The following is a 23,453-nucleotide window of genomic DNA, read 5'->3' on the forward strand; positions in this document are numbered from 1 at the left end:
TTGTTAGAGTAGAATAAAGAAAGGTAATGAAGAAAGCAACAGAGCAGCAGTTCCCAGTCCCAGTTTGTTCAAGAACTAACCACTCACAGAAGCCCCAGCAATTCCTGGCCATGGGTAGAGGAGGAGGCACTTAGTTCTTTAAGCAATGTGCTCTGACCCATCTTTCAGATCCACAGCAGCATGCGGAGAGGTTGGAGACAGAGTCTATTGCCACCTCTAGATGGTAGCTAGAGGTGCATCTGTTCTGGGCCCACGGATAAAGCCAATCAGACAGTGCAGACTTGGAAGTGAAGGGGAACACAGAGTATTTTGAGGCAGAAACACCGCCATGGTGTTTGGACGTTAGACTATGAATGTCCATGTGGCCAGCTGTCACTGCAGAGGACATCAGAGCTCAGAGTTACTAAGGAGGCTTCTTCCCAGACTCCGGTAAAGCAGCCGTGTGCTCCAGGGCCATTTCCCCACCCCTGCTGCAAGAAGCCCCGCTGCTGTGCACTGCCCTGGCTGCACGCTCAGGAGCCTGCCGCTCCTCCTGGGCACACCCGCAGTCAGGGAAAGATGAAGCTGGTCTCCCTGATAAGGGGACCCCCATACGGAGCCGGGACAGGTCAGCACATGCACACGGATCCAGGAGCACAGCAGCAGTTGCGTCCCACTGTGAGATACAACGTGCTGAGACTTTTCCCTTATTTGGATAGGTATGGTCCATTTACATGTTAAATGAAAGCCAGACCATCTCTCCTCTAACTGTGGTTATTGAATCACAGTCAATAATAGAGACAGGGAATACTCTGACACTTCAGCCTTCTGATATGTTGTTTACCCAATTCTCTCAGACTCTGCTACATCTCAAGCTATTCCCCCCAGTAATTTTGTATATTTGAACTGTATATCCAAGAAAGGATTTGGAGTTAATCACGACGTTGGTCATTGGGAGTGAACAGGAATGGGATGGATTTGTTCTTGTTCTCAGATGGGATAATCCTACCCATTAGGAGAAAGTTTCCCAGTTCATGCTCTCAGATTTGAAAAATGAAACTCCGTATCTATGCTATCCTTGCTTAGACTCTGATACCATAAACACTCTCACTAAACATTTGCAAAGAAGAGGAAACACAGCCAAATCCTACTAAGTTATAGTGAGGAACAATCCTATTGCAGGACATTTATGTTTTCTGCATGTTCCACTGGGAGAAATGTCCCTTTAAAGCTTTCAATATGATTTAAGCACAAATGTTTTTTATATAGGTCAGGAAAGAGAAATGTAATTTCCCCTAGTTTTGTTTGGTTGAAGTTTTCTGTTCTAGCACTTAATTAATGACTCTGGCGAAATGTTTTGAAAGCAGCAATGTTTCTAACCCCAATTGCATTGCCAAATAGAGTACTTCCTCCTCATTGTCTATTTTGGAGAGGAGGCTGAACTCACATCCATGCACTGCTAATAAAACTAAGGAAACCATTTTTATGGCTATGGAAAAAAAGGTATTTCTTCCTCAGTACCCATCTCTGTCAGTTATTGCTGCAGGAAAGAAAGAGGTGATGTAAGAAATGTGGAAAGCAAGGGAGAGGAGGGGAGGGAGGGGAAGCCACATAGGACAAAGTAACGTGACCCCAGTTGGAGCAGTCAGTTTCACCGGTTGGCTTTGACACGTAACTTCTTATATATTCACCCTTGAAACCGAAGCACTCTGAGGAAAGTCCACATAAGGACTGGTAACAAACCCCAAGCACTCAGAGTGGAAATTAGGCAGAAGTGCATCCAGAATACAATCCTCAAATCTTTACCTAATCCAATGAGTGCTTGGGGTTTGTTACCAGTAAATTTCCCCAGGTTTTTAAGTTTTCGTGTCTCTTACAGCCCATCACCTGCCTCAGGTCTGAGACACTGCAGCCCAGAGGGCTTGCATCAGTACATGTGGTCAGAGGTCCTGTAAGGTGTGTCCCCAGGTGTCACTGCAAACCAACAGCATTGCTATCAAAGACCTTCCCAGAAGAGGAGGTGACACACTTCCATTACGACATGGCCTGATGATGGCTTCTCCAGGCAGCAAGACATGAACATGACTCTCTGCAGTGTGAAGGGTTTGAGCTTGCTACCCTAATGGCCAAAGTTCAGTTTCATTTCACCCAAGGGGTTTTGCACCAAAATGAGATAGGAACAGAGAGAAATAGGGACTTGCAGCAGATTCTGCAGCCCAGTTGAATTGCCCTCCTTGTTGAGCATGGAGGGAGCCTAGGAAAACACCTCCTGCTGCTCTGCAGCGGCAGCAGGATGTACAGACAGCATGGGGATGGGCCTGAGCTCAGGTCTGGCAGCCACTCCTCGGACAGCAGACATTGCAAAGCCTCCTCTCCTACAGGCGCCTCACCCCCTCCACTTCCAGTTGCTCTGCTGAAGGAGCAGCACCCAAGACCTGGGCTCCTGTCAGCACACAGGAGCCCACTGACCAGCTGGGTAGAAAACAAGACCAGTTGGATCTGTTGCTTTTTCCTCCACAGGAAGATGATCATAGAGGTCTCTCTCTTCTGCCTAGATGTACTTTTTCATAAAACCTGCAGCAACTTACACAGCTTCTGTTTTGCAGTCATATTTGGTTAGCATTTCAATGGCAGAAGAAGCTTTTGCAGAGAGAATGGGGGACAGTCAGAGCTGTTAGATGAATCTCATTCCCTCAGACAGCTGTACAGCATTGGAGCATCACGAGTCAAAGACGGTGATTTCTGCTTGGTAAGCTACAAACATGGGCATCCTCTCAGATGGCCATCCCGCTTGTCCAAGAACCATTGCACCCAGATGTGGGTGGAGTGAAGAACAGCAACGTCTACTTTGAGAGATTCAGGAAGAGGAAGAGTAAGCAAACACAAATTGCCACGTGTTGGCCAAAGTCTCTCCATCTTACAGCTCTCTAACCTTTCAAGGCAAAAGTGTATCACTAACTATCTATTTGTGAAAAAAATTAAAATTTAATATTAGCTGTTATGAAAAACATTAAGTCTGCAATGTGTTGCAGCTTGGAGACAGCTTAAACAATGCAGGAGACTTTAAAGCACTGAAAGTATCATTGGTCTTGCAGGCACTACTGCTCCAGACACTTTCCACTTGCCACAGCTCCTGATTGCCACAGTCCCAAGTCTTTGTGCTCTTAGACACACTGATGGGACTGTCTTGTCCCCGAGCAAGGCCAGACTTCGCATCCTGCCTCTTCAGCTCTTTCGTTACTGGACCTAGAGCTAACAGTGGAGAAAAGGTCACTGACAAAATCCCTTCATTTTCTGGAGGATATCCCTTGCATGCCCTTGCCACACCATGAGATCACGCAAGCAAACACACATTGCTGGATAAGGACCCAGAGGGAAGCACTGCTTGGCTGCCACCAAGGTCAGTGGATCCTAAGGAATACACCAAAGATGTTCAAAAATCCTAAGAGCTACAGGCACATCTTTACTAGGAAAAGAAACTGTAGAAGCTTGTCAAGGCTGTAACCATGAAAGACTGATTCTGCTCAGCAGGCAAAGCATAGAATAGCATCTGGCCTGAATTTCTCCTGGGTGACTGGAATAAGTCCCCATCCTGACACTGATCCTGATGTGGGGTGCGTTGGTGGGAGTGAGGGCAATGATCAGGTGAAGCCATGGCAAACAGAACTGAGAAGGTTTCACTGCTAAGTGAGGATGGCAATGCAATCTGTCTGATGCAATAAGACAGCCTTCCCTGAAATTATAGTTGGTGAAATAGCATATCTGTGCACGAGAGATAACTACGTGGATATTGAAATCTCAGACAAGGGTAATGACCTGGACATCAGTTAACGAGTAAACCATAAAGCTGCTATTGAAGTATTTGATGGGTGCATTGCTTGCTGTTAACAGGATCCCAGCACAAACACTGCTCGCTTAATGTTCCACACACTCACAGCATAAATGACTGCCCAGGACTTCTTATTTGGCATTTCTGCTTTCTTCTGGAACACAATTATATTGGCTAAACATGCGTTTTGTAAACATTTGCCTGCAGTGTACTTGCTTTGTATATTTACACAGCCCATGTAAATTTTGAGATTTACTTTTATCAGAGAAAACCTTCGGTGACTTTTTATGTTTAATGCATTCATTCTGAAGTTGTTGCTTCACCTACTGCCAATATGTTTTTTGGGGGGTTTATTTGTGGGTTTTTTTTTGCTAAAGATTGTTAGAACATACTAAGAAAATGTATTGGTACACATAATCCTCACACTGCCATTACTTGCACTACAAGTTTCAGTGGCCAACAAAGTTGTATATTCCCAGGTTTTGGAGAATTGAGGCTTCTCTGCATCATTAGAGTGACCTGGTGAGGCCAAGACAGCAGAGCTCAAAAGGCCAGAGGGATCCCATGCACGAGCCTGCCAGCCTGGGAGTAAAGAAGGCAAAGCAATGCAAAGTCACAAACGTTGAATTTGCAAAGCTAGAAGGTGCTAGGAGGAAGTGCGACACGTGGGAGCAGAGGAGAATGTCCCAGAGGCTCTCTCTTAAGAGCAACATGCAACACCTTGGAGAAAATTGACTAGACTACCACTCCGCAAGTTAATATCTTCATTTTAAGCTGGGTGAAAGTTTTGGGATTGATGACATTGTTGGAGAAAAAAAGGATGCCACAGAAGATAATAAATGAAATAGAGGACTCGCAATGTTCACTTGGTCCTCACTAAAGGAATACAAGAACTAAAGTTACTACAGATATTTACAAAAATAAGCAGTCAGGGGTTGTAGCAGTGGTATTAAAATACTCATTGTTTTAAAAACAGATCACACATGGACCTCATCGAGTTGACGTCTCTAGGAAGAACAGGTCATCCATGCAGTTAGGGAAGAGTATGAGGGCACTTGGGAGTCAAGAAGCTGATAATAAAAACAGGCTAGCACAGAAGGAACCAAACCATCCTACTTGTCATGACTCAATAATTATTTCTCTGTCTTAAAAGCAGAAACTGATGGAGTATCATGGGGCAAGTACAGCAACCAATAAGATGGTTAAAATAGAGAGAAGGGTTTTAGCGTGAGATCAGTTATGCCTTTTTTAAGGAAAGTCGTTATTAACTGAAACTGGTCATAAACCAAGGATTGCATGTTCCAAAACGGACCTCACAAATATCTTGCTGCCTGAAATAAAACAAAAACCCCACAGATCCTATCTGTAACTTCAAGCATCCAATCTGCAAAGCAGATATACAATTTTAGGAAAGTGTAACTGCTTTTCTGGACAGAACAGTCAGAGGAGCCAAATCCAGAAGTAGCATTTCAATCTGATTTAGAAAAGAAACCTGCATAATCCCAGGCAGATTTAGACTGGGATTGCCAGAGCTGGTGGAGGCCTCCCACAGAAAGAGAGCCAACACAAATAGCAGTTCTCCCAGCTTGTACTGGGAAGATAAAAAGAGAGATAGGACTTCCAGTATTAGCTTTTTTTTTTTTTTAGGATAGAGATTTTCAAGATTTACAGAATTTGAACTCCTCCTCTGCTCTCGGTCGTTTTGTCATTACTTAACTTTCTATCTGTAAAGCAGAACTACATTTCTGTTTCTTCCTGCAATGTTTTGGAGTAGGAATGAGGTTTTTTAATGACTGGCAAAGCTAAAACCACCACCACCACTACTACCACCACTAATAATAGTAATAATAATAATAATAATAATAATAATAATAATAATAATTAGATAGATAGATAGATAGATAGATAGATAGATAAAAAAGGCCAGAGATCCTTTATGCTGCCCCAAAAGGAAAAAGAGTTTAAGGAAACTGTTAAAAATTGTTTTGTGCATCAAAAATACAGGTTAAGTCAGGCAAAGAATCCCAGCTGTAACATGGAAAGAAGTAGACCTTGCAGTGGAGTAGACGTGTAAATTCATGTCCCAGACTAGACTCTCCTCTCCGAGATAATCTCAGCAAACACAAGTAGGTGGGCACTACAAATCTCACGCCGCTGGTTTGCACGGGTCATGGGGCAGCTGGCAGAGGATCAGGCCTGACCAAGCTCCCTAGCTAGCAAGCAGGAATTGGAGCTGCAGCATTTAAATGCAGCTATCTCGTTAATAGCCTTAATCCTTGGTCCAGGGGGATGGTGGAAAACAGGGTCAAAAACGGCAGAGCCTGACTGCAGAAAACAAAGACAAAAATCTTCACTAATACTAAACCTCATGAGAACAAAGCAACTGTGTGAAAAGGGAATATATAAAACACGTTCACAAGGAATGACTAGTGCCAAATATTTCTCTGTGCTTGAAGTGTCGGCTGGGTCTGACAGGTGCCTTTGGAAAAACAGCAAGTCAGAACAGTAACTAATGGCTCCCTAAATCCCCACTGTCAGGCACTGGCATGCTAGTCATTTCCACACTTCTCCTTTCTGACAGCTGAAGGAGAACCACATCTTCCCAAGACACCAAACCTTGCTCATCTCCTAAATAAACATTAAACTCCCACATCCTCTCATGGGCTGAGATGCTTGGATGAGGATGCAAGCACTGCTCCCCCATGCCAGACACCCTGCTCCTCCTGTATCCCACCATTACCCCGGGCTCTTCATCACCACAGCAATTGGACCAAGTTGCATTTTTGTTTGCTCCTGCATCCCCATCTTGGTGGAGTGAGGACCTGTGGGTCTGATGTTCAGCTGGGTCTTTTGGGTTTTAAGACTTAATTCCCTGATCTGCCGCATTTCCCAGATCCCGTGCAAATCACTTTCTCTCCCTTTGGAGCAGCAGAGCGCTATTGCTCACTATCACTCCCAGATCCTGGGAGGATGCAAAAAGTAAAAGCTGTGAGCTGCTCCACAGGGGAAAAAAGGGGCCATAGAAAGATGTGACCTAAATGTAACATAGATTCCTGTCTGTCACTTTGGTTTCTCAGGGTAATGGGTTTCAAGCATTTCTGCCACCTTAAAATACCACAATAAAATCAACATATGCTCAACAGCAGGATGGACTAAGTTTTCATCAAAATAATAGTGCTACCATGAAATATTAATTCTGAGGTAATCATTTGCCATTGGTAGAAAAAGAATTTGAATTGGTGGCTTCAAAGGCCTAAAAAGCATTCACTAATATTTGGTCAGCAGCTGGACTGGAGAAGATAAGCCCAAGCTTTTATTTTGATGCACTTGCTTTCTTGCATCAATGCTGATACGGTCTCTACAGAAATACAGATCAGGGGAGGTTGATCTTACTGTGCAGAAAGCAATTTTTGAAAACAAAAGTATGAAGTAAGCAACTCATTGGGGTCAGGAGAGGGAGGAAAGCAATGGAATAAATTACTGATGAATGAGAAAATTATTATAAGCGGCTTAGCTAGACTTCCAGAACACCAACTGGGGAAGGAAAGATGGCAAGAGAACAAAATCGGTGCATACTGAGTCAGGGATAAAAAAACACATGAAATAATCACTATATTTTTATAAATTATGCTGATCCCTTGTAGATAACTCTTGCAAAATTAAGGGTTGATTTTAGTGCCACAAAGTCCATAGACATTTTGACACAGAGGCTAGCAGGAACAGAATCTGGCCCATGGATAATATAAGAAAAACAGAACCAAGCCAAAGATTATTTTCTTTTCATTGGTTGAGATCTTAAAAGGGAACTAGAGATTTACTGTGTTCACCACAACAGAAAACATTTATAAAAGTTCTGGTTTTCGGACGGCAATTGTCCAGTACCCCCTAAAAAAATCAGAATTTCCTTTTAAATATCTCAAGTTACTACTGAGGAATATTTGTAACCAAAAAATCACCAGTCTTTTCTGTAGATTTCATGGAAAAAACAAATATATAAAAGTAAAGCCTAGTAGTTTCCCCTTACATGGTGGCAAGTTCCAATTAAAATTTATACTTCTTATGTGCTCAATGGCTGGCCTAAAATGTAATTATATAACCCATCTGATACTTTGAGCCTATGAATATAAAAAAGAAGATCTAAACTTTGCAGTTTTCACCACGCTTCTCTAAAGGCCAAAACCAAAAGCACACACTGGGCAACATCAGACTGTGGCAAAGTTCATTTCTTACACCTATGCGGACCCCAAAAACCTTAGTTCTTGCTCATCTTTAGTTCTGCTGGACTGTCATTGTTTTACAGAAAAGAAAGGGAGTTAGAGTCTTTTATAACAAAATCACTGCTTTTAAAGCCTGAATAAATACATGCAGAGAACACCTGAAGGAAATACAACATGTTATTTAAATGAAAGATATATGAAAATATGTAACATCTATTAACCATAATGTCTACTTGGATAGCTGTGAAGTTTATGGTGGTGTTTTACTATTTCAACAACACTGAGAAACTCACCTCCTGTACATTTTAATTAGTATCCTACTACCCATAAAACACAAGGTTCAGTTTACCTTGCTATCTCTTTTTACTAGGCTGTTTAAGAGTTAGGACCTGATATTCCCAGAACCTCGGTCACTTGTGAAGGATTCTCTTACTTAACTGTGTTTATCACTAGCTTTAAATAAACCTGTGAATGACATGAAACATGGCAACACACCTCCACCATCAACTCAGCCAAATGCAGTTTTCAAGTGGAACAGATCCCAGGACTTGATTTTAAAACATCTGGCTAGCTTTGGTGTGATGCTCGCCCACTGCAACTAGCGTGGATGAGGCCAATGGCGTGACCCTGCTGCGAGTGAGCCCTTTGGGAGCCCGTAGCTCCAGTTATCCCAGCCGGTCACTGTATTGCAGTTGTGATGCTGCTGAATTATAGCCTTCCACAGGAGGCTGCTTGGGGCTGCAGAACCTCTGCTCCCACTGTGGTGCTCTGCAGGTGCTACACGCTGTGATGGGACGGCAGTAGTGTGTCGTATGCAACAGTAAGACAGTAACGCTGGGTTATGCCCTTATAGCCCCTTTTACCCAGAAGTGGGTGAATGTTTAAGGTTTTTGTATTGTTTTGAGGTTTTTAGCTTAGCCTTTAGAAAGGAAATCTAAGACAGTGCTACATCTAAAGTTGCCTGCTGCTGTTGAGGCACAGCAGGTCGGCTGCATCCGCTGTGCCTCCCACATGGTCCATGCAATCCAGAGGAAGCCCTCCTCTACCTCCATGGACAGGCACTTGTGCAAACAGCCTGGTTCCTGAAACCCACTATCACATAGCACAGCTGAAAACCTGGGAAGGGCCAGAGACACGTGAAACAATGCTATATTGCAGTTTGAGGGCCATAAAATGACAACACCAAGGCATGAAGAAGCAACCCAGCCCTGTTGGGGCTCTGCTGGGGAGAGGAGGTGGGGCTGCTGGGTGGGGGCCACATCTCCCTGCTCCTGTGGAGCAGCAGCAACGGAGCAGCCCCACACCGTGGGAAACACCAGAGCAATGGCAGTGCCAGCCTGGGCTTGCAGAGCACAACAGGGCGTGCAAGACCAGGTCAGAAGACAAGCAGTTGTGAGGGTCTTTTCTATTTATTCTCTTTTTAAACCAAACAACTTTACTTTGCATTCAAATGTTACCATATATTAAGTGTGAGATTCCACAGTCAAGCATCTAAATCATCCTACTTGCAAGGCTTGGCACTGGAGGTCTCCTTCACCACTAAGCACCCCTGACCATCACCTGGAAACAGCCTTTGACTGAAAGACCAAATACTTAAAGCACAGCAAACCACCACAGGAGATCAACGCTGCAATGACAGTATATACACACACCTACACACTAGCTGAAATCAGAAACCTAAACCAGACTGGAATCCTCATCACTTTACAGCAGTAAGAAAAGATGCTATAGGGGAGAGCAGACAGATAGATCCAGATTATCTGAGCTGCCAAAAAAATGAAGAAAAGGTTTAATAATCTGTGAATCTATTCATTGGGAAAACTCTTCATACACTGCATGAATGATACCCAGCTATTAAAAGACAATCTTCTCCTCTTCCTTAAACTGCTGTGCCCCGGAGTCTTTTCGATTAATAGGCAGAGCAGCAGCTTTAGGTCTATAGAAAATCAGAGTCCTCCTGCACAACATCCAGAGGTTTAGTAACATGGTGATTCACCTCTGGGAGCTGATTTTGTTTCTGGAACCTTCAGCCTTCTCACTTCAAATTTAATCAGAAATAATTGGCCCTTTTGAACAGCAGGAAAGTTGGCGGCTACCAAAGCCACGCTACACTGCCAAGCTCTGCCTGTCCAGCAGGATCTGCAGTCCTGCTGCGTGGATGTGGCTTGCAGCCCTCCGGGACAGCCTCCTCCTCCTAAGGGGGGTGTATCCCAACAGCCTCCTTGGGACCTCAAGGGAGAGCAATGCCCACTTCCATTGCATTTAATTGGAAAACAGGGTGACATGCAGCAGGAGAACAGGAGAACATCAAATCACGTTGCATCAGCTTTGTAAAGGAGATCTCCTAATTGTAAAGTGCTGGGGATCAAAGGATGTCCCATGCAGGTCCTCAGGATCTGAGACTTGTCTCGCACCCTGACTCTACTGACTGTTTTAATGTGATGAACGTTGCATTAAACTGTGTAAAATGAATATGCCCTTTAAAAAGTTTCAGCAGTGCTATTTATCGTGCTCGCACAGAGAGCAGGTGCGTGTGCACATGGCAAAGAGTCACCAACAAAATGCCACAGACTCTGATGTCAGACTGATGCCAGGGACGGCATCAGCCCTGCAGGAGGATATTGGCTTCCAGGAAAAATGCCAAGAGCCTTTCCCAAATATGAGCACACAATTAGGAGATGACAGAGAACGCCTTTCAAAATGATACAGGGTGCTTTTGTACCAGCAATGGTCTTGTGCAAGAGGTCTCAATGTTGCAGAAATCACAGATAATGGGAAAAAGGATGAAAGGGAACTTGTGCAAACACTGTCTGGAGCACAGGAATGACAAATGCCCTGGGGAGGGATCCTTTAACCACTCCACCAAACTCCATCATAATCAAGGTGTAGGAAATAAAAGGCCATTGTATTCACAAGTGAATCAAAAGAACTTTTGAAATGCTAAGAGCATTTGAGGGGAAAAATGGAAAAATAGGAACTTTTAAGGGCAGGCAGGACTCTCATTGCATATAGTTGACAACTAGCTTTTGTAGTGGGAACAGGGACAGAAATTAGTTCATTTCCTAATGTGGCACCTCCAGTCAAGTATCATTGTCAAAGCCAGGATGCTTTGTTAGTAATACCATACTAAAGTAGTAATTGCCCTGCCCCAAACTGCCCTAATAGTGAGGAGGTTCAGCTGTATTTCCTGATATCAGAGGAACAGAAAAGATATCCGCAAAACACAAAGGAAAGACTTGAACAGCCTGGGGAAAAAACAGTCTGAGAGAAAGATGTGAGCCTCAGGTTTCTCTTTGGATTTCCCAAGACCTGGCTAGGGTATCTCACTCTTGTGTATGGTTGAGTTAGTCTGGCCAAAAAAACTGAGTGAAAATAAGATCTACCAGTGCAGTCAAAGGAATAAAGGCAAATTATTTTCTCATCCCAGGAACCAGCCTTAATACACAGTTGAAGCTGGGTAAAATGGGGTGGATGAGAGACCTATGTACGTTACAACTTGCAGCAAACTAGCCACAAATGAACAATAGCTTAAAGATTAAAGCTATGTTAAAAAGTGCTTTTTGTTCCACATTCAGAGTGTGCTTCTTTCAACTTGTCTTGTCAACTCCATTTCCATTTTTTGGCTAACATGACAAACCATATAAACTGACAAAAACCTTATGGCTGAAGCAACAGCCACAATTTTATGCTGTATAATTTTAACTTTGCATTGTTCGCTGTGTACTCATTGTGTTGTACCTTATCTGATATAATTGCAATTGCCTCTGGGCAGGGGCAATAATGAATTATATACACATTCTTTAAGTACAAAGAACTCCAAAGGAACTAGTGAAATTAGCAATAAAGATACAAGCATAGTAGTCATTAATCCAAAGAAAAAGTACTAGTTGGTGTTCTTACAAAAAGTTCAAATTGTCACAAAACATGTGCAAAATATTCCACTCTCAAATTGCTTTGGCAATTGCAGTGGAAAATCTCCGGGGTCAGAGTCTCTGCTAAACTGGGCAGAGAAGCTGAGCCAAGGCAGCAACATACTTGAGGTTGGGATACAATCTTTTGACAATTCCTGTAAGGAACTATCCTTCTTTTTTGCACAAGGGAACCTCCTGCAGTAGGATTTTGCAACAGCCAGTTTTCTTTAGACGTGAATATCAGAAGGGGAGTCAAGCATATGCTGGAATGACTCTGTGACTGCAGCCTGAGACTAAACAACAGGTAATGTTTCTCAATTAGACATGCTAATCCTCCTTACAAAAGCCAGACAAGTATGCTGTGCATTCATAGATTTAGCCGAAGGGCTTGCTAAGGCAACCTTCTTATGGCGCATAGCTGAGACAACCCAGCTGTGTCCTGGCCTGAAGGGATCCTAGGTAATAAATGAAAAGTAATCCTTTTATATTCATACAGTGAGATTATAGCCATGTATGTAACCCCTGCAAGCCACTTTGTTTCCACTAGAAGTGGTAGTACACTGGTATAAGGATCAGTTAGTGTGCAAGACGAGAAAAATGGAGGTATTTAGTTTTGCCAAAAGAACTGAAGGCTGACAGGTAAGTGAGCCTGCTCTTAGGCGGGAAGTAACAAATCCATTTGGGTCTTTATTCCTCAGAGCTGCTTCCCCATCCATCGCGCTCCTATATTTAATAATCCCAGGGCCAAATTTTAAATGTCATGCTACGCAACTCCACAAATATTGAGGGATAGACTGTGGAATGGAGCCAAGACACTGCAGGACTGGGAGCAGTGGCCAGAAAGAGAGAGCTAAACCCAGCCTGGGTTTGGTTATGCTGGTGAAGAGAGAAGTGAGGGAGCCCCGTGCGCGGCTCCTTCACAGCTCCCCACGGCTCCCTCCACTGCATCCCTCTTCCCTACATCTTTACAGCCGCTCCAGCTGCTTTGTCTTCATCCACACATCCTGCTTCAATTAGGCTTCAGAGAGCCTGGAAGGACAGCCTTTAGGCTTTTATTCAGCCTGATTGAACCATTTTGTACTCACTGTCATTGAAAGGTTTTTAGTAGCTGATAGGTCATCAAAATAAATTTCTTCTAATAACTTCTTTTACCTGCCTGAGATTCATAGAAGTAATCAGCATTAAAAACAGTTTCTCTCTCAAAGTCAAATTGCAGGAAAGATTTGAATGAAGAGGTACATTTGAAAAAATATAAGAGCTTTTCATCAAACCATGCTAATAACAGGAGACCTTTAACCCTACTGAAATATAATTAAAGACATATTCACCTCAAAAATTATTTTGAAGAATTAAGCTTTCCTAAAGCCATTCAATAAAACCCCTTGGAACCTATTATGACTCTTTTCAATAACATTTTATAACTATTCAGTTTTGGACTTTTTTCTTCCTGTTGGCTTGGTACATTTTCTTGAGAGCAAAAGGTCCCAGTGCCATTGTGTTAGCTTTTGGAGAAAAATCCAGTGCTATAAGCAAATGCAAATGCTCTTTTGTTTTCCCCTCACTACCCAATAGAATAAGAATAGGAGTGTAATTGAACAAGTGACCTCACATTTGGACACACACAGGAAAGAATGAAATCTATGTTATTGTAAGTTCTCCAGAGTCCACATAAGCAAACCTCTCCAGATATTGCACTAAATGTCAGATCCTGATTCTTATGAAGTCAGCAGGAGGTTTGCCATTGTCTTCTGTGTCAGCAGGACGGAGCCTCTAGTATTTGTCTTCAGATGTGGCGACTTGTCCATGTCCGCCAATGTCAGTAGAGCTCTGGCTACTCAGATTAGTTTAAGATCTGCCAAGACATGTTTATAGTCTATGGCTATTGAAATCACAGCATGCAGGAATTTAAAAAAAACCCCAACAACAAAAACCAAAATACCCCCCCCCCCAAAAAAAAAAAAAAACCAAAAACCCCAACAAACAACAAACAAACCAAACCTCTCTGTTAAAGGAAGTCCCAGAGGACTGTCCTGCACCTTTGGGAAAGGACTGCGCGTACACAGAGCTGAAGAACATGGAAAATATTTGGGTATGGTAGCAGCCAGAGCAGGGGAGCTCTCGCAGACTTCCTTTGCTCTCTCCTGGTAGTGTGCTAGCTGCAGCTCTTCGCGGATGGACAGTAAGAGCTGGAAGCGAGGATGCTGCGACCTTTTCTGCTCCTGGGGCCCCTCCGGGCAGAGGCAGGAGAGGGAAGGTGTGAGTGCCGGGCATCAGCGGGAGACAGGGAACGCCAGAGGACAGGGAATGCCAGCTGGGCCTCAGGGGACGGAGGCACTGAGCCAAAATTCCTGCTACCAGCAACGCCACTGAGACTGCTGGAAGCGGGGACTGGCCAGCAGGGCCAGCATGGGCACTGAAGGGAACTTGCATACACACCTTTCAATTTTTTCTTTCGTTTTTTCCTCCTATTCTGTCTGCCCCAGTCACTTTGAGTTTCCTTTATTAAAAAGCCTAAACATTCTCAAATTAATTTTTCCATTTAAAAGCTTTCCAGTTTTTCTGGAGAAACTCACTGTAGAGGAAAGGCTGGGCAGATCTTCCTCAAGCATCTGCTCATTGGAGTCCTGTCAGAAGTACCAAGAGATATCATGTGCAATGGCTCATGGAATTTAAGATTTTGTTGGAGGCTGTTTCATTTAAGAAAAGCCATTCCCCTTGCTCTAACCTAAGCTGGAGTATAAACTTACTCTTCTTAAAATTTCAGTGCATCACTGTTTTGTTTGAACGTGGCTCTTTGGAAAAAAAATACTGCTCTTGTTTACATCCTGCTAAAGCTTTTTATTCAGTGCTAGAATAAAAGCAGATAGGGTGCAATGCTTAATAAGGACAATAACTAACTTTATTTTGGAGTCAGCCCACCACAGAGAAGAGATGAAGTCCAAACATCTGTGATGAGATCCATATTCATAAGGAACCTCCAACAATGTTTTCATTGCTGTAATGCCATCTGCTTAAAGAATATGCTCAACATCCCAGTGAGGTAAAATAAAAATAATACTCCCAGTGGGAAAATGGAGACGTAAGTAGTACATGGCTTTCCTGAGGTCACAGGACTTGCATGTGGTACAGACACCAACCCAACTCTCCAGACCAGAGCTTAACCAGAAGACCAAGCTTCCCCATTAGCTGCTTAATCACTGTATGTATAATCACAGCACCAATGACAGGGAAGTCCAGGACTGTCACAACACAATTTGAAGCCGCTCACAATTACAGGTGTTTCTGCTGACCCCTCAGACCAGAGAGAGCTGTTGACGAAAAGCAGCGCTGGATCCTGGAGTTGCCATCACCAAGATGGTAACAGGACCAGCATTAATTGCCATTAATAGAGCCACACCCTCAGAAATAGTAATAGGTTTAAATTTTGCTGTGTTATATCTCATTCCATGTAAAAACCCAAAGCAGCCCGATAAGAGCTGAAATGTAACTGGCTCCACTGAAAACCATCTGTGACTCAGCTAATCTGCCACTGAAGAAATAAGGAGCGACGGATGAAGTCCAAGAGCTTCTGGCCAACCACAGGTGAAGAAGGGGCACTCTGTGCACACCAGCCTCCAAGGAGGAGACCACATGGGTGTGCACCCAGGATGCTCCATGGTGATCAGCCAGGCAATTCACACATCTGTGCCTGGGGAGGACCATCCATATCCTCTGGAGGTCTGAAGGAAGATAAAACCATTTCCCTACTCTGGGGCACCCCAAGCCCTTCTCACTGTGACCCACTTCCAGGAACACATCTCAGCTCTGGTAACACAGGCAGTGGCCTTCCTGCAGGCTCCCATCCCAGCTGCCATGGCTGCACCCATGCTTGTGGCTGGCACTGTGGGAACCACTCCCCAAAGCAGTGCGGCAATGTCTTCCTTCTCTGCTGATAGGACCCAAAACAACAACAGCAGCGACCCCGACCATCATCAAGGAAAGCTGATGAGACTGCTGAGGAGATGACAGAGGACCTTCACTGCACCAGGAGGTATTCAGGACTGTCGGGGCACAGGGTCAGCATGTTAGCTCAGTATTTCTAGCTGCAGGGAAAAGGGGTGAAAAGCACAGAAATAGAATATTAAGACAAGGATATTGCTGTGACAAAGGACCGAGCTGAAATCAGGGAGAGAGACAAAAGCATGCATCAACTTTCCTCAGATCATCATTCCATGAGCTTGATGCCTCAGCTGTGCCTGTGTCATTTCTCCATTTTTTTTGTTTTCTCATTCAAATGGTGGAGAACCTGCAATAACTCTTAAACGGATTATTGTTAACAATGCGAGGGTGTTTCCTGCTCATGCAGTAACTCATCGCCAGGCCAATAAATTCCTTGGCTTTTGGCCTCGCAGTATTTATTTGCACTTCTGCACTTTTTGGGCACCAGGCAGCTGATCTACTTGAAATGACTTTTTCAGAGCAAGATGTGCTGTGTCTGCCCACTGATTACAAAGGGAGCTTCAAGTAAGCAGGTCAGCCGCGGCCATCCATGCTCAGATGGACCCTGCCCGGCAGGAAAGAGGGTTCTTGGTTTCCTGCGCCGTCACTGCCATTTTTTCCACCTGGGGTTGGGAGGAGAAGAAAAACAGAGTCAGTCCTTTCAAGCTCACAGCAACTCCGGTGAACCACGTTATTTTAAAAGCAACACCTGCTATGCATAAGCCTTTCACTTCAACCAAGTTCACACATTTTCCTGGAAAGGGAAATGAGTTATTGCTCAGCATAACCACTAGGAAACACAGAGATTCCTTTCCTGTGGAGCCCTCTAATTAATACCATCTTGAAGTAAACTTGAAGTAGGGATTAGGTAGAGTCTCAACCCCTCTGAGATAATCAGAAATACACCTACAGCTTCAGTGCTTTGTAATCTGATGTATAAAGGGTTAATCCAAACATTGTACAACATACTGCACTGTCATCATGGCAATGATTTAAAAATAACTGACTTCAGATTTGCAAGACAAAATGGTTGCAGTACTATGAAACCTGTGCAGACACTGACTATACTGTATTTGATTTGAACAGTTTATTGTGGGTGGGCTGTTGCTTTCACTGATACAGTTCATCTTTTGTTTGCTGTTAGCCCAAATTGTGACCAGTTTTCTTAAATCACCTGAATAAAAACAGTGTTTTCCATCTGTTTCAGGGAGTCAATAGTTCTTAAACACCTTAACTATTTGGATCTACAGCTGCAAAATTTGCATGTGAATACCTCCAATGGTCAATTAATTCAGGACAGGTTTTAGTTGGTTTAAACTCCCATCCATTGAATGAAGTGGCCCCATATAAATCGGTTTGATCATTTCATGGGTGCACTATTAAATGCACTGTTTCATAAGGATCCAATCTTACAGTTTTGAGGTGAATTAGATTTTTTAAATCCTGCAAGCAGGACATGTTCTTCCTACCAAAATATGTGCCTTTGCAAAGGCATTCCTGCACTCCTGGAGGACTCGGTGTTTAAAAATATCTTTGTGCCATTTTGCTGAACTTTGAAGAAGTTACTCCTGCAAAGCAAAGGCACTCAGTTACATCAGAAACGTAAATAGCTGCTAAAAAATATGCTTTTAAGTAAGGTCCAGAGTCAGGAAAGCACCCCTATGCAGCAAGCTTAATTAAGGATGTGTTTAATTTAAGCACATGTTTAAGTCACAACAAAGGAAGTGATGCTTCGGCATCTCTCCTTGCACTGACTGTCATACCCACTCTCTACTGGAGAAATCATGCAATGGTTCATGCAATGAACTGAATGCTGTGCCTGTATTTCCTGAGAAAAGGTGCCATATGTGTTTACATATTTTCCTAGGTAAGGGTGGGATTTCAGTATACAGCTCAGTGAGTTCCTAGGTCTAAAATCAGAAAAGATGAAGACATACAAATGAGTTAGCCATCTCACCCAAAGAAAAGACCCCTCTTTTGAACGCAGACCACATTTTTCAGGGAATCACTGTTCTCTATAGTTCTAGAACAGCTGGGCTCCAGCTGGTAAGATTTAGTTTAAGTAAAATCAATGGCTGCCACCTGATAAAATACACTCATTTCCCAGCATGAAAAATTAGCAGCCTGCACAATGTTGGGTTTGGAGTAAATAAAAGGGTATGCAATTTCAAAACCACCTACTAAGTTGTTTTAAATTGGTATAATAATAATGATGATAATGAAATAGCTCCTGGGTTTTGATAAAAACTAACTTTTTTTTTTACTGCAGGCTATTTCTACCAGGGTTTTTTTGGGGTTTTTTTTTTGTTTGGTTTTTTTTTTTTTTTTAGATAAGCACATCCCCACTTAATTAGGGGTATCAGTTGCTTTGCTTTGTAAAAACGTACTCCCATGATCAAATTTTGACAGATTGCAATAATAAAGATCATACTGTTTTATAAAAGACTTTCAACAATTCTAGTTTAGAGTCTCTTTTATAGTGTTGTTTGCTTAGCTCATAATCTTCCCATAATGTTTGTCTGCCCAAAACATTTATTTCTTTACTTGGTTTGTATTTAATTGCCACAAATCACTGAGCTGTAAGAATTCCAACGATAGAGAGATTGATTCCATTCCCTCACAAACTTTATGCAACTGTGACTCCACTAATTTTAGCTGTATTGTTCAGTTCACCGCTATACACAGACATGCTTCTCTACCAACTTTACAAATGTTTGAGATTTTTTTTTTCCCCATTTTGACCAAAATATAAGTAAATTTCAGAACAAAGTGAAACTCTTCATGCAGTTTTTCTTTTGAAAATTGTCTAGTTCTTTCGACAACTAGAAGGAACAAAAACCCTGTCTTATACAAATAGTATGTCCCATAAGTATGACAATTAGCTAATAATATAGTTGATTAGTTAATTTCATAGCTTTAATGTTTGCAGAAAGAGCATGAGTGAGAAGTTATTTCTGTATTCAGATTAATACCATATTTTCACTTTATTCATCCCTAACCTCAGAAAGTGAAACAGAAAACACGCACATGAGGTTTGCTTAGCACAATGTAATACCAACATCTGGTCTGAAAAACCCACATTCATGTGATTTGTACATACAGATGAAATAGTCTAAGGTTCACCCTGTCACTTGGCCAAAATATCATGACTAAGAGAACACAGTCACAGATACACCAGCACAGAAATAGCCCTGTATCAGCAACTTCTTTCACAGCACGGCTTGCAAACCTCATCACATGGTGCATGCGCAGACCTGGAGACTGTACTTCTCAGGACTGCACTTCTTCCTATTCCCCATCAGGTCTTCTGTGCACAGCCCACAACTAATGTGGGGTTTCAGCAGTTTCTGCAGCACACTCTGCAGCCCACCAGCATCCCCAAGGGGATGTGACCCCAGTGGGCTGAAAACTGAGAAGATGCATACAGTGGGAGGAGGAAAGGAAGTAAAGCATCAGAAGCAGGCAGCTGATTTTTCTCACCAAGTACCAAAACCAGATAGAAAGATGAAAAGCTGATAGGACAAATTATTTCCAAAAGCATGATCTGACCTGTTGCTGTTGCTTGCAGGGTTTTACTGGTAATAAATATGGCCTAGCAATTGCCATTGAGGGCAGAAGTCTCTGCAAGAACCTCTATGCAGACATCTGGGTCTGACTATTGCAATCCCATCCTCTGACTTACAACCAAGGGGTTAAAAGGTTTCTCTGGAAGATGAACAATTTGTTTGCTCCTTGGAGTTTTGGTCTATGTTAAGATAGTAATTCAGCCCGTAATCCTCTCCTTTAAAGCCAATCAAAATAATATTTAGTAAGGAAAAAATAAGGCAAAAAATCCAAGTCAAACTTATTTCCAAAGACCATTTTAATTTCATCTGCTATGACTGGTCGTTAGATCATAACTGCTCAAAGAAGGATGCACAAGCCTCATAAATGGGAGTTAAGGATTTTTGCCTGAGCCAGCTCTTCCCAGATGTAGCATCTGGTTTTCAGCTTGTAAACAAACATGCAGTTGGGTTTATTAGAGCACAGGGAGGTCAAGTGACCTGCCAGAGGTCTCCCAGTGAGTGGTGCATAGCACTGGGTTTGAACCCAGGTTCTGCCTGGTTCCCAAATTTCTACTCTCTTGTTTGGATGCTTCCCATCCATCAACTCTGCTCCTCCCTGCCCACTCCCCGACCAACAAAGCAACCAAACCTTTTTCCAGACCAGGTGTACAGGTGGGTTCTTTTAACATTCATCCAGCATGTACTGAATCTGGTGGATTCAATAAAACCTGAATCTGTACTGAAACTGTGTTTTGAGTGCACTGGAGTGGGGTAACAGTACCAAAGCCCCTTTTGTGATGCACCCTGCCCAATCAGCACTCTTACAGACACTCATGGACAGGAAAACTTCTGTAGTGCCTAACCAAGGGATGCCCAGAGCTGGTAATGGAAAGAAGGGTCACTGCTCCCCAAACATGCCAAGTCTGGAGTGAGCCGAAGCCCCAGCAAATGCTGGAGAAATACATATTTCCTGTTTCTCTTGGGCAACCTGCTTCCCTTGTTGCAGTTGGAAACATTCATTAGCTGAACACCTGGTTCTTGGAAGTGGCACCTCTCTGAGCTGCTCATTGCTGCCCAGCTCTAACCTGCGTCCCAGTGTTTCCTTGCTCCTCAGAGCCATGAGTGAGACCATCACAGGCCCAGCCTGAATTGCTTTTGAAATCAGTAAGATGTTTTAAAACAGTAAATTCAAGGGGAGTAGAATAAGAATGAAAATTATTTTTGTTGTTGGTATTATTTGCAAATGTAACAGTAAAATACACCTGTTTCCCCAGGGTTCTTAATAGAGTTGTGTTCTGGGGTTTTGCTCAGCCCAAAGCAATGCATTTCTCTCTGGGAATGTAGAAATCTTTTGCTGCCTTGGCAGTGGGCATAGATTCAGACTGAGAATCAAAGAAGTGAAAACAAAATCCAAGGCTTACCATGAAACCACTTTGCAGTGTTGGATAATTCACATAATTTCTCTGTGCTTCAGTTCCCTGTCCTACAAAGCAGAGCTATTGAAAAATGCCTGCCTTCTCCAAGCACTGGGTAACAAAGACCATAACAAGTATAATCCTTCTGAAAGTTTACAGGGTTTGAAGCACTCCCTCAAAATTGAAATTATGTTCCATGGGTGGGGTTTTTTACCATCTAATTAATGACTTCATTTTGTAGGTGCCCAGTGAGAAAAGCAAACACAAATACTACTAAAATGAGCCTGAGCATGGCCACAAGGAAAAGGTATTGTTCTTCACACAGAGCAGCAGAGCACAAGGCTGTGGACAGTCCTGCCTGGCCTCCACCTCCATCACCACAGCTGTGCGTAGGGCTGGGCTCTGACGCCGTCTGGGGAGCTGAGCAAGCTTAGAAAACAAACCTACAGATCCAGTTTTGCTAAAGAGTTCATTTCAGCCAGAAAACTCAAGATAGGACTTCACCACAAAACAAAAGGACTGACATTTGCCAAATAACTGTGTTGTGCACCATATGGCGTTCTACTCAACTTGAATCTTGCAAGGAGAGGTCTTCAGAGCTGCTCTCCTGCGTAGGGATGAACACTTGCAGTGGAAACACCACTGCCAGCTACTTTGCAAAATGCTGCCTGGGACCACTTTTGTGATTGCCAGTTGATTTGGAGTTTATCAAGGATGGACGTGTGGCTTTGGAGATTCCTCCTGAAAAGTCACCACAGCTGCTGTTAATGATCCCTTCCTGTTATTTGTGGTTGTGTTCACACTTTTGTCTAAAGCACCTTCTAACAAATGTTATTTTACAAATGCTGCACTGCAAAAGCAGAAAAGACTTTAGGTTATTTCTGTATCCTAATATAGATTATCCTAGATCTAAGCAAAGATATATCCTAGATCTAAGCAAAGCCTCTAAGAGTGTCTCTAAGAGTGTCTGAGACAGAGACTCTTCCTGCCCCATGTGCCAAACAACTTACACTAACAAAACCTGTTTCTGACTGGGGCATACGGGGCTGTGTCAGAGTGCTCTTTCCTGGACAATCCTGATTCAAAAGTGACTCTCAAGTGACAAGGCATGCAAACGATCTAATTCAGCCTATGCCTACTGAGAACAATTATTTTATTTAAAAAAAAAACTACCAAACAATGAACAAAAAACCTAAAAATTAATTGCTGAGGTTTGTTTTGTTGGTTTACACCCTGCTACATTCATGCCCAAATGCAAGGTCTTGTTCTGCTTTGTGACAAAGGACGTTCCAGTCCTTCAAGGTCACATAGCGGTTACCACTTTTCTTAATCCTCCCCCCTCAACGTGACCTGCAGCTCCCAGTAGATCTCAGCTGGGTCAAGCCTCCTGCTGACCATCCTCTTGTCAGTCCCTGTGATTCACACAGCCAGCAGCAGGCAGCCCTCTCCATATTGCAACAGGCTCCCATCAGATTATTCGGGACAAAAGAATTCCCGATCTGGATTACATAGCAGGAAAAAAATGGGTGATTTCATGGCAGCTTTCAAACTGGCACATGCCGGGACCCTGCGTGGAGGGGCAGCAGCGCTCTGTTGACCCATGCTAGGAGAGTGGATGGCTGTGGCAGATGGGTCTTGTTAGCAGCAATGCAGAGTTTAAAAAGGAGTTTGTGTCCTCCCTTCAAAATAAGCAAGTTTAAAGTGTAAAACATCTTGTAAAGTAAAGCCTTAGAAACAGAAAGTGCCTAAAAACGCTCAGTGTTTGACATGGCTTAGTTTTAGATCACGAATAAAAAAATCCACGTCCCTCTCCAACTCAGAAAGCAGAAGCTTTGCACATGCTTTTGCCTGCATCTCTGTGTTTGCCGCATCAGGGGAGTTACGTGATGCAAGGCCTCGCGTTGCTCGTAACTGTCTTCTGCTTTAGTTTTAAACAAAACAAAACAAAATAATAATAATAAAAAAGAATAGGTACATTTCTCCTGAGTTCAGTTCTGGACTTTGAAATGCAGATTTTGAGATGAGAATGAAATACATTCTTTTCCTGACTACACCATATTTTTTTTTCTGTGGAGGAAGTGAACATTAGCCAAAAAGCAAAAGCATAATCCACGAGTTCCTGTATTTTAACTGTCTCTCATCATGAAGCAATAAACAAAGGTTAATCAAATACTTACTAGCTGAGTAAATATTTTTGCTCATATGTATAAACCAACCTAGGTCAGATTCTCATGTTTTGGCTTTGCATTAACATGTCTTTGAAAAGCTTTTCAAGTTTGGTAGATTCAAAATTAGTTTTTTCCATCTTAACTCCATATGCTAAATTGAGGAACTATGCATATATATACATACATATGTATATACAGACACTTTATATACATTGTTTTTTATAGACCCTCCAAGAACTGTTTCCTTTTCCTCTAAACAAAGCCCATCAGTATGTTCATGAAAGTGTCCCTAAGGAACTCCGCAATAAAAAAAATCAAAATGTATTTGACAGAGGTCAGCATGTTCCAGCAAGGTAACACACTCCAGCTGCCTACAAACTAGGTGGAAGGATCTTTCCAGTCCACCTTACA

This window comes from Balearica regulorum, chromosome Z, assembly GCF_011004875.1.
Source record: "Balearica regulorum gibbericeps isolate bBalReg1 chromosome Z, bBalReg1.pri, whole genome shotgun sequence".
Classification (NCBI taxonomy): domain Eukaryota; kingdom Metazoa; phylum Chordata; class Aves; order Gruiformes; family Gruidae; genus Balearica; species Balearica regulorum.